The sequence below is a fragment of the Elephas maximus genome, chromosome 7 (assembly GCF_024166365.1).
Source record: "Elephas maximus indicus isolate mEleMax1 chromosome 7, mEleMax1 primary haplotype, whole genome shotgun sequence".
NCBI lineage: Eukaryota > Metazoa > Chordata > Mammalia > Proboscidea > Elephantidae > Elephas > Elephas maximus.
In genome coordinates, this window is record NC_064825.1 from 117,336,071 (window position 1) to 117,360,795 (window position 24,725).

Genomic DNA, 24,725 nt, shown 5'->3' on the forward strand with positions numbered 1-24,725 from the left:
GATCAAGAGGCAATTGTTTGGAAAGAACAAGTGGATACCGAGCGGTTTAAAATCAGGAAAGGTGTGCATCAGGGTTGTATCCTTTCACCATACCTATTCAATCTGTATGCTGAGCAAATAATCCGAGAAGTTGGACTACATGAAGAAGAACAGTGCATCCGGACTGGGGAAAGACTCATTAACAACCTGCACTATGCAGATGACACAACCTTGCTTGCTGAAACTGAAGAGGACTTGAAGCACTTACTAATAATGAAGATTAAAGAGCACAGCCTGTATTACACTGCAACATAAAGAAAACAAAAATCCTCACAACTTGACCAATAAACAACTTTATGATAAACTGAGAAATGATAGAAGTTGTCAGGGTTTTGTTTTACTTGGATCTAGAATCAACAGCCACAGAAGCAGGAGTCAAGAAATCAAAAGACTCATTGCATTGGGCATATCGGCTACAAAGGACCTCTTTTAAGTGTTGAAAAGCAAGATGTCACCCCGAAGACTAAGGTGCACCTGACCTAAGCCGTAGAATTTTCAGTCATATCATATGCATGTGAAAGTTGGACAATGAGTAAGGAAGATCGAAGAAGAATTGACCCCTTTGAACTGTGGTGTTGGCAAAGAATACTGAATTTACTATTGACTACCAAAAGAACAAACAAATCTGTCTTGGGGGAAGTACAACCACAAAAATGCTCCTTTGAAGCAAGGATGGCAAGACTACATCTTACATACTTTGGACATGTTGTCAGGAGGGATCAGTCCTTGGAGAAGGACATCACGCTTGGTAAAGTACAGGGTTAATGGAAAAGGGGAAGACCTTCAATGAGGTGGATTGACACAGTGGCTGCAACAATGGGCTCAACCATAAAAATGATTGTGGGGATGGCGCAAGACAAGGCAGTGTTTCCTTCTGTTGTGCATAGGGTTGCCATGAGTCGGAACTGACTCAATGGCACCTAAAAACAACAACAAGTCCACAAAGGAGCCCTGGTGGCTGAGCACTCTGCTGCTAACCTAAAGGTCAGTGGTTCAACCCACCAGCAACTCTGCAGGAGAAATATATGACAGTCTGCTTTTATAAAAGTTACAGCCTTAGGAACCCTATGGGGCATTTCTAATTCTAACCTACAGAATCACTAGAAGTGGAATAGACTGTATAAAAGGGGGTTAAGTCCACAACTTTGGCCTTTGAGAGGCAATCTCAATAATTAGAAAACTGAGATTTGTGTCAATAGTAAAAGCAATTTTTCCTCACTCCCAGGAAGGAACCACACTTTGGAAAATATTCACCTTATGTTAATCTTCTGTTTTAATGGCACAAAGACACTCAGGTAATCTATTTAAGAACACAATGAGAAGATTGGAATTTCATCTACCAATTTCCTCACTTTTCCTTTAAAAAGACGCAGCAACTCACACTCTAAAGTTTTGGAAGAAAATGAATATATTATGATGATAGGACCTCCTCCCATGCAGTTAGGTACTTAATTAATACAAACCAAATGCACTGCTTTCCTATCATTTTATCTTTAGAGGAGTCCTGTGACTGACCTAGAGCAAGTACAATTGTGAATGGGGTTAATGAGCACAAATGTTAAGACTGCTGTCACCTAATTTTTTTTTTTAGTCTTACCCTTCAGCAAAGTTACCACTTATCTATTACATATTCAGTGTTTTTCTCTCCCACTCCTCCTCTCCCTCATAACCATCAATGATTGTTTCTTTTTTTGAGTAAACCTTTCCATGAGTCTTTATAGTAGTCATATTTGTCCTTTCATGATTGACTTTTTTCACTCAGCATAATGCCCTCCAGATTCATCCATTTCATGATACACTTCACAGGTTTGTCATTGTTCTTTATCATTGCGTAGTACTGCATTGTGCCTGTACCTGAGTTTGCTTGTTCTTTCATCTGTTGTTGGGCACCTAGGTTGTTTCCATCTTTTTGCTGTCATGAATGATGCCACAATGAACGTGAGCATGCATGTGTCTATTCATGCAACCACTTTTATTTCTCTAGGATATATTCCTAGGATTGGGATTGCTGAATCATATGGTATTTCTAGCTTTTTGAGGAAACGCTATAACACCTGAATTTTTAGATTAGTAGTTTTAAAACTGTTCTGTAGAACCACCGGATATCAGGTGATAAAAAATGGCCCGTGATAAAATAAGTTTGGAAAATACTGGAGTTTGAAAAAATGGTGAAATGGGATTGTCTAGTGCAGGAAGCATTGTGAAGCTACAGGAGACATGCAAGGCTATGCAGCCTTTCTAGAGCTCACTTGTTCAAAAACCCTGGAGAATCTCAAGTGTTGTCTTAAGGCTAAGGATCTCTAATTTCACACTGCACTACTGGGAATGCTAAAATCTATGAACCTCAACAGCTAACCAAAATACAAGGAAGTAAGATTTACTCTGTTTTACTAGGGAAACCACCTTCATTCAGTTGTGCCACGGGTAGGTACCAAAGCACAATTTGAATTTATCATTGGTTCATGCTTTCAAAAAATAAATGCTTAAGGGAAACACTGCCTATGGAAGACTCACTCTGTAATTGTAGAAAGGGGGAAGAGAAACAGGCAGAAAAAAGTAGAGAACTGACAGAAATAAAATAGAATGTGATATCAGAGCTTTGCACATCAATTGAATACGGACACGAATTTGATCTACTCTCAACATGCAACATGTACAACTGCACCCTAAATAATAGTTCCTTTTTTTTAATATTATGTTTAATCAATAATAATGGCTGCTTATTAAATGTATATTTAGGTCAAGGCATATGGTGTATAGATAGATAAATGATAGATTAGACAGACAGATAGATAGATAGATTAGATAGATAGGTAGATAGATCGGACAGCTGTAGATAGCTAAAGATAGATAGTTAACGTAACCTATTATGGGACAAGCTCCAATATTTAAAATACTTTCATATAACTGGCACACATTATAACTTTTTCTCTCTTGAAATTATTACATGTTAAGCCATTCTCTGGTCATGCATCCTTAGCTTCTCTTCCCCCTCTATTTTTCAGCCTTCCCGTATCATCCACAACCCCCTTCCCAAAAACCTTCTTAGTCACTTTCTTGTCTGATTCACGTTCTAAAGGATAGAAACACCTGGGAAACATCATTCTCAATTTCTCAATAAAGAAAAGATCTTTGAGATCCAAAATATCTTGAATACCTTACTGCCTGGGCAGGAGATTATCAATGTCATGTACCTAATCACATTAAAAAGATATGGTTTCATTTTTAGAAGGTCTCAGTGTAACATAAGGCTCTTACATGTATGTGCGTGGATGTATTTATGTAAATGGGATCATTAGCATGTGGATAAGATAAATATTGTCAACAATATTAACAACAATTTAAAATACATTTGATAATCCTTAGGATAAATTTGCTGCATTAGAGCTAAAGCCATTTTTCTACTGAAGGGAAATATCTCAATGATCATTAAATACTTAATAGAAATTCAGCTGAAGATGATTTCTATTTCTATAACCAAAGGATGACAGAGCTTGCATTGTCAGGATGTGTCAAAGGCTCATGTTTAATGGCTGCAAGAAGCACCTCTGATACCTTCCTATTTACTTTTACTGCAGTCAGTGCACCCTGTGTGGTTAGAAGGATTGCTCACTTATTACATATTTACACAAACAGTAGCTAACTTTATCCCAACCGACTCATCCTTTTCTAAATCCTTTCTCAAAATAGAATGCCAAGTAATTCATAGTAAGGTATTAGAGAGATAGCTGAACCAGCTGTGCAATTGCCATGTAGATACTGTTGTCTGTAAGGAAAATATCACACAGGGAAATAACTAAACCTCAGTAAGTCAGTGGACCAGAAGACCTTTTAAGCAGGAGTTCTTCTATTACACTGGTGTTTAATTGTTACTTAGCCCAGAAATGGCTTCTGTTGGGCATTAAGACATAGATAAGTCTGCCAGAATAGCTGGGCAAATATAAATATTTTAAGGAATAAAATGAAGAAAAAGATAGATAAGTCATGTATGTATCACATGTGAATATACATTTCTCAGGAAGGAGCACCTTCCTTGTTTACTCTGCCATCATGGAAATCTGCAACATCCCCCTCTTGGTATTCTATCCCAGTGTCTCACAAATTTCAGAGCAGGCCACATTACCTATTGGCAATGCATAAGCCTAATTCTAGGTCATGTTTCGCCCATTGTGGCATCGTACTAACCAGTGATATGTCAGTAAAAACTCGTTTGAGTTTTGATTTGGAAAAATAGGCTTGTGACATTAATAACTTGTTTTTATTTTTGTGGACTTTGGAGTTCACATCTATTCAATGTCAGACTTTGACTAAATGACTTCTAAAGCGACTAATTTCTAACATTCTGATTCTGCATTTATATGTTTCCTAATCCCATCCCTCATACATTCATTCCTAGTGTGCTTCGTACCTCTAGGTTACATACCTCTTAAACCCATTGCCATCGCATTGATTCCAACTCATAGCAACCCTACAGGACATAGTGGAACTGCTGCATAGAGTTTCCAAGGAGTGCCTCTTCGATTCGAACTGCCAACCTTTTGGTTAGCAGCTGTAGCCGTTAGTAACTACACCACCAGGGTTTCCACATACCTCTTATATATATACCTCTTAGTTAATATTAAATTTGACCTAGAAATTTCTCTTCCCAATAATTTAGAGAGATTTATAAAGCTCTGTAAGTTTTATTTCTGTCAAAATTAGTGTGACCCCTACTTGAACTTGTCTGTCTCGCCTTTGAATTATTTCATAATTTTTGGGGGGATAGGGAGGTTGCTCTTTCAACAGATGCTATTCTAAAAAATATTAATAAGATCAATTTAAGTGCATACTTGAATGTGGTTATTCAACGTGTGTTCAGTGCTTGAATGAATGGTGAGAACACTATTTGTAAAGTAAAATTATCATTATAAAATATATAATTCAAATGAAATTTTAACTTTTTCTAGTGATCACTCTAAAGTACAAAAAAAAAAAAAAAGCTGACTTATTTCAACTGGGTAAGAATGTAAACTAACATTCAGAGTAGCTTTGGTTGTCACCTGACTCCTGATTAAGTTCCAGAATTGAACCAAGTGGAGAAAGCACAAATGTAGAAGTCAGAATTTTTATTCCTACCTGAGCCCAGGAAAGATTTTCTCAGAGACACTAGTGGTCCAAGAAATAAATTGCCAAGAATAATTTATACCCACCTTGCAATTTGGAGCTTTTATCCCCAAAAGATTTTTTTCGACAGTACCTGTGAAGAAATAATTACGTTATTACAAGAGACAACTCTAGGGAAAAATAGTAATTGGTACAGATTGATACTCACTAGATTCTTGGGATTTGAGTAATGTGACTGCAACAATTTGTGATCACTTTGAGTTGATTGCTTTGGCTGATAGTTTGTTCTCACGGGAACTTTACATTACGGATCACCATTTATTCCAATCATATGACTAAAACAACTCATAAAGATATAAAACAATGACATAATTTATGAGCTTTGATGTTTTCTGTGATCCTTTGGTAGTCTGGATTGTGTTTTGTACACACCACCTTCCACAAAAGAGCTATTAAGTGAATGTTTGCTGAAAAGGCTTTCGTTTCTAGAATAGGATGGTAAGGTTATAAAACCTGGTGAGTTAAATTATTTGGGCAAGATGATATAATGAGTTGTGACAGGGTTAATTTAGATGATAGGTCCAAGTGTTAGGAAATGATATTTTCTGACAAACCTGGTGACCATGTGAAGTAATTTAGCAACACCTTATTTCTTTTCCCATGCGTAGATGAAAGCAAACAGGGTAAATTTGAAAATAGTCTGACTTCCTGGGAGAGGGAAAGTTAGTCAATAATTAAGAGAGCAGATCAGTGATTACCCAGGGTTGGGTACTCAAGGAGGAAATGTTCTTCACAGGGACAAAGAAGAAATTTGAGAGGTAATGAAAATGTTTTAAATCTCCTTTGTGGTGGTCATTATATTCTTGTACACATTTGTCAAAACTCATTGATTTGTAGTCAAAATGGATACATTTTATTTCATGTAAACTATATTTTAATAAAATAAATTTTAGAAGATCCTACAACAAGTTATTATTATTCCCAACCAAGCAAGAGAAAGACATGAATCAAAGAAGTTAAGTCACTGCCCAAACCACACATATCAAACTTCAGAAACAGATTCAAAATCATCTGTACTACACTATCTATTATAGTACAGTGTCTTCCCAGGGAGCCATTGTTTGTATGCAAGCTTTATATGCTTCAGCGTAGATAAAAAAAAAAAAAAGTTCTGAGCTTAATCCCCAAACTGTCAAGTTGATTTTTCCTTTTATTTATTTTTCCTTTCATTGCCACAAATATTAAGAGACATGCACCTCCAGAGTTTCATTTAAAAAAAAAAAAACCTAAATTACCATATTCTTGGATCCCGAGAAGTGAAGTTTTCCCCACATTTCAACATATATGAAGTCAGGGTGTGCTTTACAAGTCCTGTTAGCCAAGTAACTATAATGACATGGCTGTCACTATATGGGTGTACACATCAAAACTTGTAGAATGGAAATTTTGTTTTCAGTCATGAGAGAATATAACTGGTATTTAAGGAATCTCTGCACTGAAAATATCTATAATACTGCACCAAATATATGGATAACAGTTTTCGGAATTTACTTATGTGTCACAGGACTGAACTCCCTGAGAGAAGGAAACCAAGGAGATGTACCACACTTAGCAAAGAGCAGCTGCTTAGGCATTAAGAGAAGAAATTAAATACTGCTGTCACACAATGCTATGAGATACTGATTTTAGAGACATAATGAGTGGAGAGATCTTGTTAATACACCGGGCATCCGGCAGAGACAACATTAAGTTCACACTTCAGGACCAAGAACCACATCCCAGAATAATGGCTAATCGAGATCTGACCTCACAAAATCTAAAACCTAGCCTCCACAGGATAAAAAGAGACATCAGAACAAAATGCCTGACGGAACAAAACCCAACACTCTTTAAAGTAAGATGACAAAATTCCCGACATCCTACTTTTAATCATCCATACTTCTCAGGATACAATAAAAATATATCTACTAAACATGTCAAAAACAGAAAAACTATGAACCATAAGCAAAAAGGAATGTGGACAATAGAAATAGGTCACAAGACCATAATTTGGACAAGTTGTCAGGAGGGATCAGTCCCTGGAGAAGGACATCACACTTGGCAGAGTACAGGGTCAGTGGCAAAGAGGAAGACCCTCAATGAGGTGGATTGACACAGTGGCTGCAACAATGAGCTCAAGCATAACAACGATTGTAAGGATGGCTCAGGACCGGGCAGTGTTTCGTTCTATTGTGCATGGGGTCACTGTGTGTGATTCGGGACCGACTCGACAGCACCTAACAGCAACAATCAGTTCCAAGGTAATGGCAATGTTGCTGGCCCACGGATGATGTACATTGAGGAGCAAAAGCCTTGAGTAATAAATGCATCTTGTTTTTCCCCAGGCATGAGACCTTCAGCTGAGATACCAGAGACATACCCATAAAGAATATTAACCCTCACTCTCAAAATGTAAAGACATTTGAGACAACCTTTTAGAGTTATCATTTATTGGACTGCGAAGGCATTACTATCTTAGTGACCATATTTCATCTAAAAACATTCTTCAAGGCTTGCTTTACATCTTAGTTCCGAAGACCATAGATCATTGGGTTAAGCATTGGACTTACAAAGGTGTAGAAGACAGCTATTATTTTGGATTCCTCAGCAGTCTTGTCTGCTGGCAGTCTTACATATATGCAGAACAGTGTCCCATAAAACAGCATGACAGCCATCATATGGGAACCACAGGTAGAGAATGCCTTGTGCCTTCCCTCGGCTGATTTGACCTGGAAGATGGCAGCAATAACGAAGACAGGACACCAGGATGATGGTGAGGGAGTTGGAGAGGTTGAAGCCAGCTGAGATAAGCATGGCATGTTCCTTGACGTAAGTATCAGAGCAAGACAATTTAATGGTGGTGGATCAGCCCAGTAGAAGTGATTAATGACATTGGACTTACAGAAGGTCAAGTGGAAGGTCAGGATGGCCTGGAACAGGCCATCTGAGAAGCCATAAAATAGACATAAGGAAATGTGGCCAAACCAGTGCAGACTTTCCTGGACATTTTCACACTATAGCGCAGAGGGTTGCATATGGCCACATAGCGGTCATAGGCCATTGCTGCCAGCATACAAACCTCAGTGAGGAGAAGTGCGATGAAAAGGTAACACTGTGTAAAGCAACCAGCAAAGGGAATGGACTTCTTCTCTGATAAAAAATTAGTCAGCATCTGTGGGGTTGCATTTGAGGCGTAGTACAAGTCCACAAAGGCTAAGTTAGTGAGGAAGAAGTACGTGGGTTGTGAAGACGAGAGTCCAGTCTGATTAACACTATTATACCCAGGTTGCCTATGAGTGTCACAAGGTAAACAACCAGGAACAGTACAAAGAGGAGAGGCTGGAGTACTGGGCAGTCTGTGAGCCCAAGGAGAATGAATTCTATTATCACATTGCCATTTTTATTGGACGTTTCCTGAACGTCCATGCCTGCTCCTAAAACAAATGAAAATAAAGCAAGCATGAAGGCATAAATCATGTTTAATTAAATCATTTTTCTCTAAACCTCCTTATGTCATTCAAATTTTCTTTTTCTGAATACTACCATAATCAATCTCATACCTTTACTAAGCCATCTTTTCTTCTATCTTTGTAATAGCTTTCTACCTCTATACCTATACCTATAGTTACACATACAGCTTTATTGTTGTTGTTAGGTGCCATTGAGTCACTTGTGACTCATAGCGACTCTATGCACAAAAGAACGAAACACTGCCCGGTCCTGTGCCATCCTTAAAATCGTTGCTATGCTCGACCTCATTGTTGTAGCCACTGTGTCAATCCATCTAGTAGAGAGTCTTACTCTTTTTCATGACTCTTTATTTTACGAAGCATGATGTCCATCTCCAAGGACTGATCCTTCCTGATAAAATGCCCAAAGTGTGTGAGATGTAGCGTCGACATCCTTGCTTCTAAGGAGCATTCTGGTTGTACTTCTTCCAAGACAGACTTGTTCCTCCTTTTGACAATCCTTTGTATATTCAATATTCTTCGTCAACACCACAATTCAAAGGAGCCGATTCTTCCTCAGTCTTCCTTATTCATTGTCCCGCTTTCCCATGCATATGAGGCATTTGAAAACACCATGGCTTGGATCACACACACCTGAGTTCTCAAGGTGGCATCTTTGCTTTGCAACACTTTAAAGAGGTCTTTTGCAACTGATTTGCCCCTGTAATATGTTTTTTGATTTCTCGACTGCTGCTTCCAAGGCTATTGATTGTGGATCCAAGTAAAATGAAATCCTTCACAATCTCAATCTTTTCTGCTTATCATGATGTTGCTTATTGGTTGTGAGGATTGTTGTTTTCTTTATGTTGAGGTGCAACCACACTGAAAGCTGTGGCCTTTGACCTTCCTCAGTAAGTGCTTCCACTCCTCATCAATTTCAGTAGGCAAGATTGTGTCGTCTGCATAACGCAGGTTGTTACCGAGTTTTCCTCCAATACTGATGCTGTGTTCTTCATATAGTCCAGCTTCTCAGATTATCTGCTGATCATACAGATTGAATAGGTATGGTGAAGGAATACAACCCTGACACACACCTCTTCTGACTTTAAACCATGTGGTATTCCCTCGTTCTGTTCTAGTGGCTGCCTCTTGATCCATGTACAGATTACTGATGAGCACAATTAAGTGTTTTGGAATTTCCATTCTCTACAATGTTAGCTATAATTTGTTATGACCCACAGAGTCTAATGCCTTAGTGTAGTCAATAAAACACAGGTAAACATCTTTCTGGTATTCTTTGCTTTCAGCCAGGACCCATCTGACATAAGCTGTGATATCCCTGGTTCCACATCCTCTTCTGAATCTGGCCTGAAATTCTGGCAGTTTCTTGTCAAAACACTGCTGCAGCCACTTTTGAATGACCTTCAGCAAAATTTTGCTTGCAGGTGATATTAATGATATTGTTTGATAACTTCTGCATTCAGTAGGATCACCTTTTCTGGGAACAAGCATAGATACGGATCTCTTCCATTCGGTTGACAAGGTAACTGCCTTCTAATTTCTTGGCATAGACAAGTGAGCACATCTAGTGTTGCAGCTGTTTGTTGAAATGCTTTAATTGGTATTCTGTCAATTTCTGGAGCCTTGTTTTTCACCAGTGCTTTCAGTGCAGCTTGGACTTCTTCCTTCAGTACCATTGGCTTCCGATCGTATGTTGCTTCTTGAAATGACTGAACAGCTTTTTGTTATAGTGATTCTGTGTCTTTCTTCCATCTTCTTTTGATGCTTCCTGTGTCATTTAATATTTTCCCTGTAGAAACTTTCAGTATTACAACTTGAGGCTTGAGTTTTTTCTTCAGTTCTTTCGGCTTGAGAAATGCTGAGAGTGTTCTTCGCTTTTGGGTTTCTATCTCCAGGTCTTTGCATATATCATCATAATACTTTACTTTGTCTTCTCGAGTTGCCCTTTGAAATATTCTTTTCAGCTCTTTTACTTCATCATTTTTTCTTTTTGCTTTAGCAAGTTTCAGAGTCTTTTCTGACATTCCTTTAGGTCTCTTTCTCTCCTGTCTTTTAATGATCTCTTGCTTTCTTCAAGTATGGTATCCTTGATGTCATTCCACAACTCTTCTGTTCTTCACTCATTAGTGTTCAACAGGTCAAATCTATTCTTGAGATGGTCTCTAAATTCAGATGGGATGTACTCAAGTTTGTACTTTGTCTCTCATGGACTTGTTCTAATTTTCTTCAGTTTCAACCTGACCTTCCAAATGAGTTATTGTTGGTCTGATCCACAGTCAGCCCCTGGCCTTGTTCTGATCAATGATATTGAGATTCCCTATTGTCTCTTTCCACAGATGTAGTCAATTTGATTCCTGTGCATTCCATCTGGCAAAGTCCACTTGTATAGTCACTGTTTATATTAGTGAAAAAGTTATTTGCAATGAAGAAGTCGTTGGTCTTGCAAAATTGAATTATGTGCTCTCCGGCATCGTTTCTATTATCAACACCATATATTCCAACAACCGATCCTTCTTTTTTGTTTCCAACTTACACATTCCAATCTCCAGTAATTATCAGTGCATCTTGATTGCTTGTCCTGTCAATTTCATACTGCAGAAGTTGGTAAAAATCTTCAATTCATCATCTTTGGCCTTAGTGGTTTCTGTGTCAATTTGAATAATAGTCATATTAACTGACCTTTCTTGTAGGTGTATGGATATTATCCTCTCACTGACAGCATTGTACTTCAGGATAGATCTTGAAACGTTCTTTTCAATGATGAATGCAACGCCATTCCTCTTCAAGTAGTCCTTCCTGTCATATATGACTATATGATTGCCTGACTCGAAATGACTAATACCAGTCCACTTAAGCTCACTAATGCCTAGGATATTGACTATGCATTCCATTTCATTTTTGACCATTTCCAATTTTCCTAAATTCATGCTCTGTACATTTCAGGTTCCAATTATTAATGGATGTTTGAAACTGTTTCTTCTCATTTTGAGTCATGCCACAACATGAAATGAAGGTCCCAAAAGCTTGATTCCATTCACATCATTCAGGTCGACTCTACTTTGAGGAGACAGCTCTTTCCCAGCCATCTTTTGAGTGCCTTCAAACCTGAGGGGCTCGTCTTCTGGCACTATATCAGACAATATGTCATTGCTATTCATAAGGTTTTCACTGGCTTAGGCAGTAGGGTTTTTTTTTTTTTTTTTTTAATTCTTTTCAGATGGAGACTGCTGGGTCTTTCTTCCTAGCCTGTCTTATTCTGGAAGCTCAGCTGAATCCTATCCTCATGGGTGCCCCTGCTGGTATTTGAATACTGGTGGCATATCTTCCAGCATTACAGCAACACACAAACCCCTACAATACAACAAACTGACATACAGCTTTACCTAAATCTATACCTGTGTTATTCCTTATAAGGTTGGAAACCAGCCAAAGAACTCATATACAGCCACTACCTGTTTGTCAGTGAAATCTTGTGGATTGTTACAATGCCGAACAGGTTTCAGTGAAGCTTACAGACTAAGATATACTTAGGAAGAAAAGTCTGGCAATCTATTTCTGAAAAATCAAACAATGAACTTAGAAAAACAGAACAGAGGAAAATGGAAGTAAAGGGCTCAGGATGTGGGACTTTCAGATTGAAAGAAAAAAAAGACACAACAAGAAGCTGGACATGAGAGTGTCATTGGCTGGAGGGCTCATTTGTTACATGTCACTTAATGACCACCTGTAGGATCTGAAAGTGTTTTGAATCACAATCTCATTGACCTATGTAGGATCCAGAGATACTGCAGAAAACCACAGAAGGCCCAGGTGCTTGTGTTAGTCCAGAAGAAAAGGAGAGAACCTTCTGAACAGGGAACTTGAGGTTTAATAGGTCACTGCAAGGGAGGGCTTTCAACTCATGGAGGAAGAACAGCAAAGGAATAGCTCCAGAGCAAGAGGCTTCTGTGAGTCATAGACTTGGAAATAATGAGACCAACTGCACATGTCACAAGACACAGTGAAAAATAAAAATATGGGCATCCTTGCTCAAAAACTGCTAGAAATTGAGACACAATGGCAGCAGAGCATTAAAACATGTTCTGGGCCGGGTGTGAGGGCACAGCTCACACTCCCGAGAAGACAGCCATGCCTGGATCACAGAGACCTTCAGAGCTGACAGTGGGAATATGACGGTGAAGAAAACAACCCACCCCCACAAACAAACAGACAATAACAAAGAATGAAAGAAAGAACCTCCAAGAGAAGGTTTTAGCCCAGCGAGGAAGTGCTAAAGAGTAAGCCATCTCAAGGGGCGAGTTGTCTAAATTTTGTAGTATGGAACTGGTGACACAGTGGGTAAAGTGATCCTTTGGATAATTGAAAGTTCAGAGGTTTGAAACCACCAGCAGCTCCACAGAAGAAAGATGTGGCAGTCTGCTTCTGTACAGAATTACAGCCTTAGAAATCCTGTAGGGTTGATAAGTGGCAGTGGGTTTATTTTTGCTAACTCATTCAATTTTACATGAATGAGAAAAAAAACTTTTTTTTTCAGAAAATAGAAAGTAAGTACCACTAAAAAAAAAAAAAAATTTTAGCCAGAATTAATTGTAAGATTTTTTTTCCTTCTTTTTACAGAAACCCTTTGAAACATCCAATAATGGAACCCTGAATCCTCAATCAAAATATACACACAGACACAAAATCATAGAAGGAATATAAGGGGCTCATGTGTCATCCAGACCTAAGTGTAAGACATCCTGCATTAGAAAAAGCCCTAATTCCGTGCCTGGACATTTTGCTGTACTTGTGTGTGGTAAACGGAGTGTATACCTTTCTTGGTTCCTTTGTGCCAGTAACCGTTCTACAGATACTGTTCAGGAAGATTAAAGGAAACTCCAATAAGTCTGTTTTCAGAGCAATTAGTTGAGGTTCACATACTGCTACTAAAAACAGAGAGGATCACATGGACATATTTTGAGGAACCAGGGTGCATCAAATGTAAATTTGTTCTGGAAGACTGCAGAGGGGTAAATCTCTTTGTCAATGTATGCTTGCAAAAGTGGAGACAAGCAATATATTTGAGATGAATGTTGTTGGGTGCCATTGAGTTGATTCTGACTTATAGCAAACTTGTGTGACAGAGTAGAACTGCCCCATAGGTAATTCTTCGCTGTGATCTTTAAGGGGGCAAATCACCAGGTCTTTCTCCCACAGAATCACTGAGTGTGTTGGATCCACCAGCCTTTCTGTTAGCAGCTGTGCACTTAAATGTTGTGCCACCAGGGCTCCTTTTGAAATGAATATTGTTGTTGTTTCGTGCTTTCAAGTGAATTCCGAATCATAGCAACCCAGTAGGATGGAGTTGAGTTGCCCCATAAAGAATACTATGCTATAATGTTTACAAGAGCAGATGGCCTTGTCTTTTCTCCTGCAGAGCAACTGGGGTGTTCAAACCATCAACCTTTGGTTAGCACATGAGCAATCTAACCACTGCACCACCAGGAAATAGTAGAGATATAATAGTCAGTCAATTTTTAAGAAATAACGCTTAAGTAGACTTAAACATCTTGTAAATATAACTGGCTCATTTGCTGTAAGTGTGGGAGGAGAGTGCAGTAAAAAGTAAATTGACTGAATTAGATTTCCATTTTGACCTCAGAAGCATGTAAAGGTCTATGCTTTGGAAACCACAGATAAAACTGACTCTTCTTCTAATCTGTTTTCAAAGTTATTTCCTTTTTAGAGGAAGTAGAACAGATGGGGCTACCTCCATCTCCTTCCCCTTGCCCCCTATTCCTTCTTCCACCAATGGTAATTTGGAAATATTCTAACAGATGCTGAAGGAGAAGAAATGACCAAAATGCAAGTTATAAGGTGTTTTCAGGCAAGTCCGTAAGGAAGTACCATCAATTCCCTAAGGTATCTGGAGGGAAAGAAAGCACAAATGGTGTTCAGGCGGAAGGTAAGGCCATAGCCAGCAGAAACTCTTGATGAACCTCGACCCACGCAGCTATCAGATGGGTAAATTTTCATGGCAGTTGTACACTCACACCCTGCTTGTTCTCAGGACAGTCCTTATGATCAAATGCACATGCCTAGTAGGGCACTGAAACTCCAACTGGCTGAACTGTCTGTCTGGGCTCAGAGGAGAATTCTCTCAAACTAACCAAAGTTCTGGATGGATCTAGAGCCTATACCCAGCTCTGTCAACAGCTAACTCTCTGGGTGAATTTGGGTAGCATTTAACTCAGTTACAATCTTTGCCAAATAAGTGAATCAAATTAGATTATACCAGGAAACTCCTGGTCTTACATCCAGGAAGTCAAAGGAGTGAATAATTTAGTATTTGCAAGGTCGGGCTTTCAAAAATATACTTCTAATCCATGATTCTAATTCTGGCTCCATCAGTTACGAACTGTGTGATATTGGCCAGCTATTTAACCTGTCTGGCCTCTGTTTCCTCAGCTGTAAAATGGGGAAAGGGGTTGAAATGAGGAATAAAATAGCACTCTTAGCCAATGCTTTGCATAGAGTAAGCATATAATGACTGTTGTTAGAAATAGAATTACTCTTCATAGATGGCTTTCTCTACTTCCTTTACTTCTTTTCCTACAGCCACTGAGGGAAAAGCAGGTCCTCTTATAGAAACAAAACTCAAGGTTCATGCCCACAGATGTGCAAAGTCAAAGAAAACCTGATTTTTAAGGCAGGAGAAAATGCATATGATCTGTGGGCCTCAGGGTAAGACTTTAATACGATTTCCTCTTCACAAAAAATAAAAATGGCAGAGATACAAAGACTTACTTCTAATTCTGATGGACACTGATTTTTCTCAGCCTCTCATTAAAGAAGTTTCCTGATGCCTCTCTATGCTGCAAAATGAGTTTGCTTTTATAGCAGGATGAGGGAGGTGGGGATCTGCTCATGAAAACAATTCTCAGAAGAACTGGGGAGTAGCAGCGATGAGTATTACATCCTGAATCACCCATCTTTACCAGTGTTTATCCTAAGAGCTCTGTGGCAGACACATAAAGAGTTTTCGTCTTCTAATTGTGACAATAGTCTGAATTTTACGCTTTCGTTTTCTTTTGTAGTACAACGAACTCCTTCCTAAAACCCAAGCTCTTAGTGGTGTTCTCTCTTTGAACAAAGATGTTTTGGACATGGTCAGGCACAAGCAGGATTGTTAAACAGAAGGTGTCATTCAGCAAACATCTTGTTGAGTACTTCCTGTGTTAAACACTTTCATATACATGGTTTAACAGATTCCTCAAAGTAAGCCTATGAGGCAGATACTGTATTTCTCAGCTTTCAACTACAGAAAAAGGGTCCCACAAAATGGTACAATAGCTCACCTAGGTCTCTGGTGACAAAACAATTAATGTGCTCTGGTACTAACCAAAAGATTAGAGGTTTAAGTCCACCCAGAGGTGCCTAGGAAGAAAAATCTTTCTTCCAAAACACCAGCTATTGAAAACTCTATGTCAGGCAGTTCTACTCTGACACCCATCGGGTCTCCATGAGTTAGAATTGACTTAAGGACCACTGGTAGGTCATCCAGTGCCATGTGGCTATTTCGTGGCAGGATAGGATTTGAATCCCTGTCTTCATATGCTGAGTTATTACTTCCTCAATGCCCTTCTCCAGGGACTGGTCCCTCCTGATAACATACCCAAAGTAAGTGACATGAAGTCTCATCCTTCTGGCTTCTAAGGAGCATTCTGGCTGTACTTTATCCAAAATAGATTTGTTCATTCTATTGGCAGTCCTTGGTATACTCAGTACTCTTCATCAACATCACAATTCAAGGCATCAATTTTTCAGTCTTCATTGTTCATTATCCAGCTTTAGCATGTATATGAGGCAATTGAAAATACCATGGCTTTTATCAGGCGTACCTCAGTCCTCAATGTCAGTTTGAGGACTAAGGTGTGCCTGATCCAAGTCATGGTATTTTCACTCCCTAGTTTTTTTAGTGGCACAGTTAAGTGCTCAGCTGCTAACCAAAAGGTTGCTGGTTCCAACCCACCAGCGGCTCTGCGGAAAAAATATGTGGCAGTCTGCTTCCGTAAAGATTACAACCCAGTTCTACTCTGTCCTACAGGGTTGCTATGAGTTGGAACAAACTGAACAGGTGCAGGCCATCAATACTGACCATCTCTGAGCAACTCTTAACAGCAAAGTGAAGTGATTGACAATATTTTTCCTGAATAAAAAAGTAATTTATGTTCATGTAACACATTACTTAATTCCCTTTTCTGAAGGCTAATTATCTTCTGTAAAGAAGCTTGTATTTCTCATTTTAAAGTTTTTTTTTTTTTTTTTTTTTTTTTTACTACACCTTTGGAGAATTTTTGCATCAAGTTATCTTGAATTTAAAATCATATGTGTTCTGTTTTTTTCAACAAAGCTCTTAATATTTTATATTTTTTTGAGCAGTGATTTTTTTTCATTAATCAAAAGACATTCTTTTCTTAACAAGAGATACCCATTATAATTTCTAATTTTCCTTTCTTACAAAGGAGATTTATGTGATTTTCTCTCCACAATATTATTAACAATTGTCTGTTATACTATTTTATATATTACCTTCCACTTCTTGTCTACATACTTATTAATTTAACATAATAAAAAAATTTTTTAACATAATAATAGCTACTCTAATATGCATAAATATTTGCTTTTTGTGTTTTACAATTAAATTATAGCATAAGCATATTCCAGATTGGTTGGCACTCCTTGAAATAACCTTTTATTTAAGTGTATAACTTAATGTTAATACAAAATATTTTAGTACATCACCTCCTTTTAATATTCAGGCATTTTTTGTTTTCCCCCTGCAGGAAAATCTTCATAAATATAAATGATTGTTTCTGATCAGTTATTGCATTAAGCTATATCTCCACAGTTTTCCTGTTATTTTTTTTTTATATTGCTTTCTTCTTGAATGTTCTGAGGTATAAAACTACCACCATTCTTCTTGAGAAATGTATTTCTGAATAAATATGAGATTTGTTTTCCAGATTAAGGTACTGTAGGTAGAAGTATTGATATTGACTAACCTGTCCCCCTACACACACTCTTAACAAGCAAATAAGCATAGATTTCCTTATCACTAAAGAATTTCAAACTATTCAGGAACACGGTATCTTTAGGAAAAGATAAGAGAAGCTTGAATTAGAAGGAACCTGGATGACCATCCAGTTCAATAAAGGTTTTTAACTCCCTGTTTTTTCTAGCTTTCACATTAAGGTGCCAATAACAATAAATATTTTATTATAAATTCTATAATATGGACTATCTGGCCATATGCAATTTTTTGTTTGCTTTCTTGCTTATAAAAGCAGTAATTGTTTATTATGGAAAGTGTGTTCATAGCTATAAATAACAAGTTTTATTTCTCCTTAACCCTATTATTTTACAAAGTTGAGCATAATGCATATATCTCTGTATTCTGTTGAAAAAAATAAATTCCTATGTAAAATGACTTGTCATTTCTTTAACTGAGAAATTCATAGATGTCATTTTAATGGCTGTATAACATGCTAAGAAAAACTATCAACTGGTATCCACATACTCCTTTATGATGACAACCATCACATTCCTTCATGATCATAGCCATCACATACTTACAGGGCTCTTAGGCATTTATAGCCAGATTCAATTTTGTCTAGTAGATAACTGTGCCTCCTGGGCTATTAAATGCAGGCTGTCCTCGCTTTGCACAGGTGTGTGGTAACTGAGAACCATTTATAGCCAGCTTCAATTTTTTTTTTTTTCAATTTTGTCTAGTAGATACCTGCGCCTCCTGGGTTATTAAATGCAGGCTGTCCTCACTTTGCACAGTTGTGTGGTAACTGAGAACTGTGCAATGCCAGGGTATATTCACAGCATGCACAGCTTTGTGTTAACACAGTACCATGCGAAGTGAGGACTGCATTTTTATATATCACTTGTTACCTTTTTCTCAGTTGTAAAAATAACACTACAATGAATATCTTCACCTCAGTTTCTATGTCTTCAGCCTTTCTTAAATCTGTAATATTCAAGGAAAAGTGTATGAACATTTTTAAGGTTTCTTAAAACATGTTATCTTGATGCCCAAAATATTATGCTAATGTTTTCCTTGTCATCATCGATTTACGAAAGTACCAGCCTCTCTGAACTCTCTTAAATGTAGTTACATACAAAACAGTATCCATGTTTTCAATTACTAATAAATATTTTGACTTAGGAATTTTAGCATTTTTGTATTTGTATCAATTTTCTACTTATAACCTTTGATATTTATTTATATACTGGTTTTGGTGATGTAAATGATTTCTATGAACTTTTCCTATCTTAATTTTATCACTTTATCTTATTTGTGATAAGTACCATGCTAAATTGCTGGGGGCTTCTTAGTTTTAAATAGTTTTATGATCAAATTTTAATGGCTTTTCCATTGTGATTTCTCCCACTGCTACTAATCTCAAGGAGATTTTCTTCTGATTATTTAATGAATAAATATATATTTTACTTTTTATTCAGCACAGCTTTTTTTTTTTTCAGCTTTTGAAATGACTATCACAATTGAGGGGTATGAGTGGGAATGTCATTTATTTTGGGGGAACCTTGCTGGCAAAAGGGAACTCTAGTTAGGGATAAGATTCTATATTCAGAGATCTCTGGTGAAAAAAAATGTTGCATTGTGGTCACTGGTATGATGCAAAAATAAGTGCTTGTGTAAAGACAGTTAAGTAAGTACACAGCATTAACATGCCAAGGTCGTTTGCCCTTCTCTTCCTTTATAGGCAAACAGCACCTTTCTGCCTTTCTAGAAAGCAAAGTTAGCTCTAATCTTACATTCCTAAGCAATCTTCACTACGGCCTCCATTCTATACATCTCTCCATCAATCCTTGGAGACACTGTTATAATAATAATATTCACTTTAAAATATTTTTTTTCATATTTTTCAAATAATTCACAATGCATATGCATTCCATGTATAACTGTACTTAATTTATACATATGTGTGTGCATATAATTTCTAGATTAAAACATCATCTTTGTAATTTCTGGGTTAAAAAAATTAGGTAGCTAGAAGCATCTGATTTACATTCCACAAAAATAAGTATGACCAGAATTCTCTTTAGAAGCAAGGATAGTGAGACTACTTCTCACATACTTTGGACATGTTATCAGGAGGGATCAGTCCCTGGGGAAGGACGTCATGCTTGGTAGAGGGTCAGTGAAAAAGAGGGACACCCTCAAGGAGATGGATTTGACACAGTGGCTACAACAATGAGCTTAAGCATAACAATGATTGTGATGATGGTGCAGAGCCAGGTAATGTTTCGTTCCGTTGGACATAGGGGTTCTATGAGTAGGAACCAACTGGACGGCACCTAACAACAACAACAAGCTAAATTTGAAAAAAAAAGAAAAATGAATGTGAAATTTCTCTCCCACCCACTGCCATCAAGTCGATTCTGACTCATAGCGACCCTATAGAAATTTCTTTAACAGACAGTAAGGCATATTTGAAGCCACAAAAGTTATAAGAATTGGGTTTAGTATGTACAGAAACAAGAGAGATAGGCCCCAAATGCAGTCACTTGGTGTTTAATAAAGGTGACATCACACAGCGGAAAAACAAAAGATTGCTTAATAAATAGTGAGAAGAAATTAATGTAAAATATGAGGGAGAAAGTTATGTACAACATCAAAACATACCACAAAATATATCCAGAGCAATTCAAGATGTACCTATAAGATACAGTCATGAAAAATTAATAACACAATATAGGTCTTGTTTATCTAATTTCAGGATAGGAGAAATACAAAACAAAACCAAAAATCAATATAATTTTTCCAGATAAGAATGTAAATATTGGCCATGTCAAGAATCACCAAAAATAGCTTCAAAGATAATAATCAAACTGATGTGTATCTTTTATTTGTTAAATGTATATTTAAATTCTTCAGTTACATTCAAATTAAAAGAAAGTCCCTCTCTAATGATTTCCAGTTGAGAAAACAAAGTAGCAAATAATTTTAAATGGTATTTTTGGAACATTGACAAAAATGCATTGAAATTATTACTCTCAAACATTACTAGTCAGATGTATAACCTGTTAGAAGGTTTCGATAGAAAAATTTATTCACAGAAATATTTATCAAGAGTTTTAAAATGATCAAAACATTTAACTAGCAATTCCACTTCTATCAATATAACCTAAAGGAAGAACCAAAGATATGTAAGACAAGATATGAGTCAATCATAAAAATAATAGAGTGCATTGATATGATGGAATAATGGTTTTCAAGATAAACCAACTGGCATAAAATGCACCCCAATGCTAAGAGAAGTTCTCTACTGGTAGGAAATTACAAGTAAATATTGCTTTTATTGCTTACATCTTTCAGTATTTTTCTTATTTTTTCTACATTCAGTATGTATTAATCTTATTATTGAAATGCAGAATGGTTTAATTATGAAATAATATGCCATACCAAAAATGATATTCACCAAAAATTGTTAATCTGTATAAAAATACGAGCATTATGCTATCAAGAAAAAAATCAGTATTGAAATGTGTATATGGTATATGCTTTCAGTTTTATTTTATAAATTACAATAACATGTATATATAGAAATTTATTTAGAAGAAATATAACACAAAACAACTAGGAATTAGTCATTGATTTAGGACATATTACTGAATAAATTTTACTTCTTCATATCTGTCTCTATCCCCTAGTTATTTGTATTGAACATGTATGCTTTTCTAATTTGGAAAATATGTCCATAAAATGCAATCTGAATAGATTCACCATATTTCAAAATTGTTTTTTTCGTTGAACGGTGTCTTAGTCACCTAGTGCTGCTATAACAGAAATACCACAGGTGCATGGCTTTAACAGGGAGAAATTGATTTTCTCACAGTCTAGTAGGCTACAAGTCCAAATTCAGGACGTCAGCTCCAGGGGAAGGCTTTCTCTCTCTGTCGGCTCTGGAGGAAAATCCTTGTCCTCAATCTTCCCCTGGTCAAGGAGCTTCTCAGGTGCAGGGACCCTGGGTCCAAAGGATGCGCTCTGCTCCTGGTACTGCTTTCTTGGTGGCATGAGGTCCCCAACTCTCTTCTTGTTTCCCTTTTATCTCTTAAGAGATAAAAGGTGGTACAGGCCACACCCCGGGGAAACTCCCTTTACCTTTACCTTGGATCAGGGATGTGGCCTGGGTCAAGATGGTGTTATAATCCCATGCTAATCCTCTCAACATAAAATTACAATCACAAAATGGAGGGCAACCACAGAACACTGGGAATTGTGGCCTAACCAAGCTGATACACAGTTTTGGAGGGACACAATTCAATCCAAGACAAACAGTAAGACAATTCTACTTACTATGCACACAAATTATCCTGTTAACTTGAAATGTCAGACAAAATACACATCAGTTATTACTGGAAGAAATATCACTAGCATCATAGTCACCAGGATTTCATCTATAGCAAAAACCTCATTGGTTCATAATCTCCAATATGCCAACCAGCATTTGCAGTGTGTTGGGGAATTTGATAAACACAGCAGTGTGTATTAGGAAAAGAAGAGAATTTTGAATTAAGGGATTTGTTTTTGTGCTACTTAGAGGCAAGGATGGCGAGACTGCGTCTTACACACTTTGAACATGTTGTCAGGAGGGATCAGTCCCTGGAGAAGGACATCATGCTTGGTAGAGTACAGGGCCAGCGGAAAAGAGGAAGACCCTCAAAGAGTAGGATTGACACAGTGGCTGCAACAATGAGCTCAAGTATAACGACAATTGTAAGGATGGTGCAGGACCGGGCAGTGTTTCGTTCTGTTGTGCATAGGGTCACTATGAGTCGGAACCAACTCAATGGCACCTAACAACAACAACAACAACAATGTGGCTGAGTGACTTTGGGCAAGTCACTTAATCTTTCTGTGCCAAAGGCTCCAAACATAATAAATGAAGATAATAAATCTCTCATTCATTTCTGAGGACCAAAATAAGTAGGGATATATAAATGAACACTTAACTATAATTGTCACCTATAACTATTTTTATGAATCTTAGTTATTATTCTACCCTATCGCTAAAGGGTTTCTAAGGTGGCTTTTATTCAAAGACTTACACAATGAAAAAATTAAATCATAATAGAAGTAAATAGAATGAAGACAGAGAGACTAAAAATAGATCAACTATTTAAGTTAAGAGAGTTACTGGGACTGGATGTAAATTTGGCACCTAAAACCCATGGTAGTTCTCAAGAATAAAAAATAAAAGGAAACCTACAGTTATTTAGGCAAAATGTAGAAAATTTTATACACCGATTCTTAATATATATTCGAAGGGCTTATATATTTGAATGTCAGATCCTTCTGCTTGCTAGAAATGGAAACACATCTCTTAAGAAAAAGGAAGCTTGTTAAATGAGAAGGGATGCAACACAGACTAAAAGACGCTGGTCTTCAAAAAGGAAGTGCAACACACAAGGAACTCAAACAGGACCTTCTGTAACTCATTTCTAGGCTCTCTGCCTCATTGCTGTCTCTCCGTAGATCAGCTTCTGCTGCCCTACTACCACAGCCAAAAACCAAACAAAGAGACAAACAAATAAATGACTCTGAAATTAAATACTATGTTCTAGTTCCACCTCCACCCACCCCCCCATCGCCGAAATCGCCCTCTCTATTTTTCAGTTACTGTTTCTGAAAAAAGAATTTTGATAGGTGTAATTTTGTTCAACCAACTCAGACTTAAAAATGGAGACCAATGCTATAAAAACCGCAAGTCACCTGGGAGATTTTCTGGATAATAACTTGAAAACTTTACAGTAAATAAGTAGATGATTTTATGTGAGCATTTCTTATAATCCTGGTAGTTAAAATTATAGAGCACAATATTCAAATATAAAATATTTTGGACAATTTAATAAGGATTAAACATATATGATTCAATACATAGCCGTAAACCAAAAACCAAACCCATTGCGGTCGAGTCAATTCTGACACATAGCGACCCAACAGGACAGAGTAGAAATGCTCCACAAAGTTTCCAAGGAGCACCTTGGAAACATAGCCATGGATGATGAATAATGGATGGATTAATATGAATAAATTGATTCTCTTCTTCTATAGCCTACCTTACTTTGCTTTTCTCCACAGAAGTTTTGAGAACTACTGGATCAGCCTAGAAAAACATGAGTCAAAGACCACTTTGTGAACCTGAGTAAACATTAGTTCTTCACCTTTAGAAAGATACATACACACCAAATCAATTTTATACTGTTTCAGGGCATTCTTGGGTCTGCAAAAGAAAATTGATAGATCCAATCGACTCTGTAAATCAGCCCTAAGTCATAACTACCACACTGGTAAATTACCTGGAAAGATATTGTACTAAATTGATGATTGAATTGCATCCATATTTTTGGAAACTTATAAGCAGGTATTGACAGTCCATTTTAAAAATGGATAAGTATAACCAGTATTACAGTTTCTCAAGTTTCATTATGATGTTATGTCTCAAGATGTCCATGACATGGGTTCAGGGAAAGTCTACACAAATTTTAAACTTATAGATGATGCATACATTTAAAATTTTCCAAGTAAATCCAATGAGTAGTCAGCTTCAGAGTCAATGTTCTCTAGCACACAGTGTAGTAGAAAGTATTTCATCTTTTTTTTTTTTTCTTTATGTGTAAAACTAGTCATCCTGTTTTAGACTTCACTACAGGGTAATGGATCACATAATTCAGAGACGGTAGATTTCCAGTAATTCCACAAGGATAAATTAGTTACAAAATGTCCCCCCAAGTATGAAAATGTATTCTCATGTAGAAGTATTGAATACCACCAATTCTTTTTCAGAGAATCTCTGCCATAGAAAACACTTTTAGTTTAAATAATAAAGTTTTTAGGAAGCCAATGTGTCTTAAAGGTGTTGATTTTGAGGAGAAATTAGCCAAAGTGATTACTGAGAGTTTATGATGACAAATAATGACCATACAGTAGTAGATATATCATTTGATGGGATTTATTATGTTATCACAAGTACTTAATGATTAGAAAAGAACAGACTC

The 24,725-nt window shown here is 37.1% G+C and overlaps 1 pseudogene; it reads right to left on the reverse strand.

The window, feature by feature from the left end:
- Positions 1-7,706: 7,706 nt before the first annotated feature.
- LOC126080542 (olfactory receptor 5M11-like) lies at positions 7,707-9,023 on the reverse strand (annotated as a pseudogene).
- Positions 9,024-24,725: the final 15,702 nt, after the last annotated feature.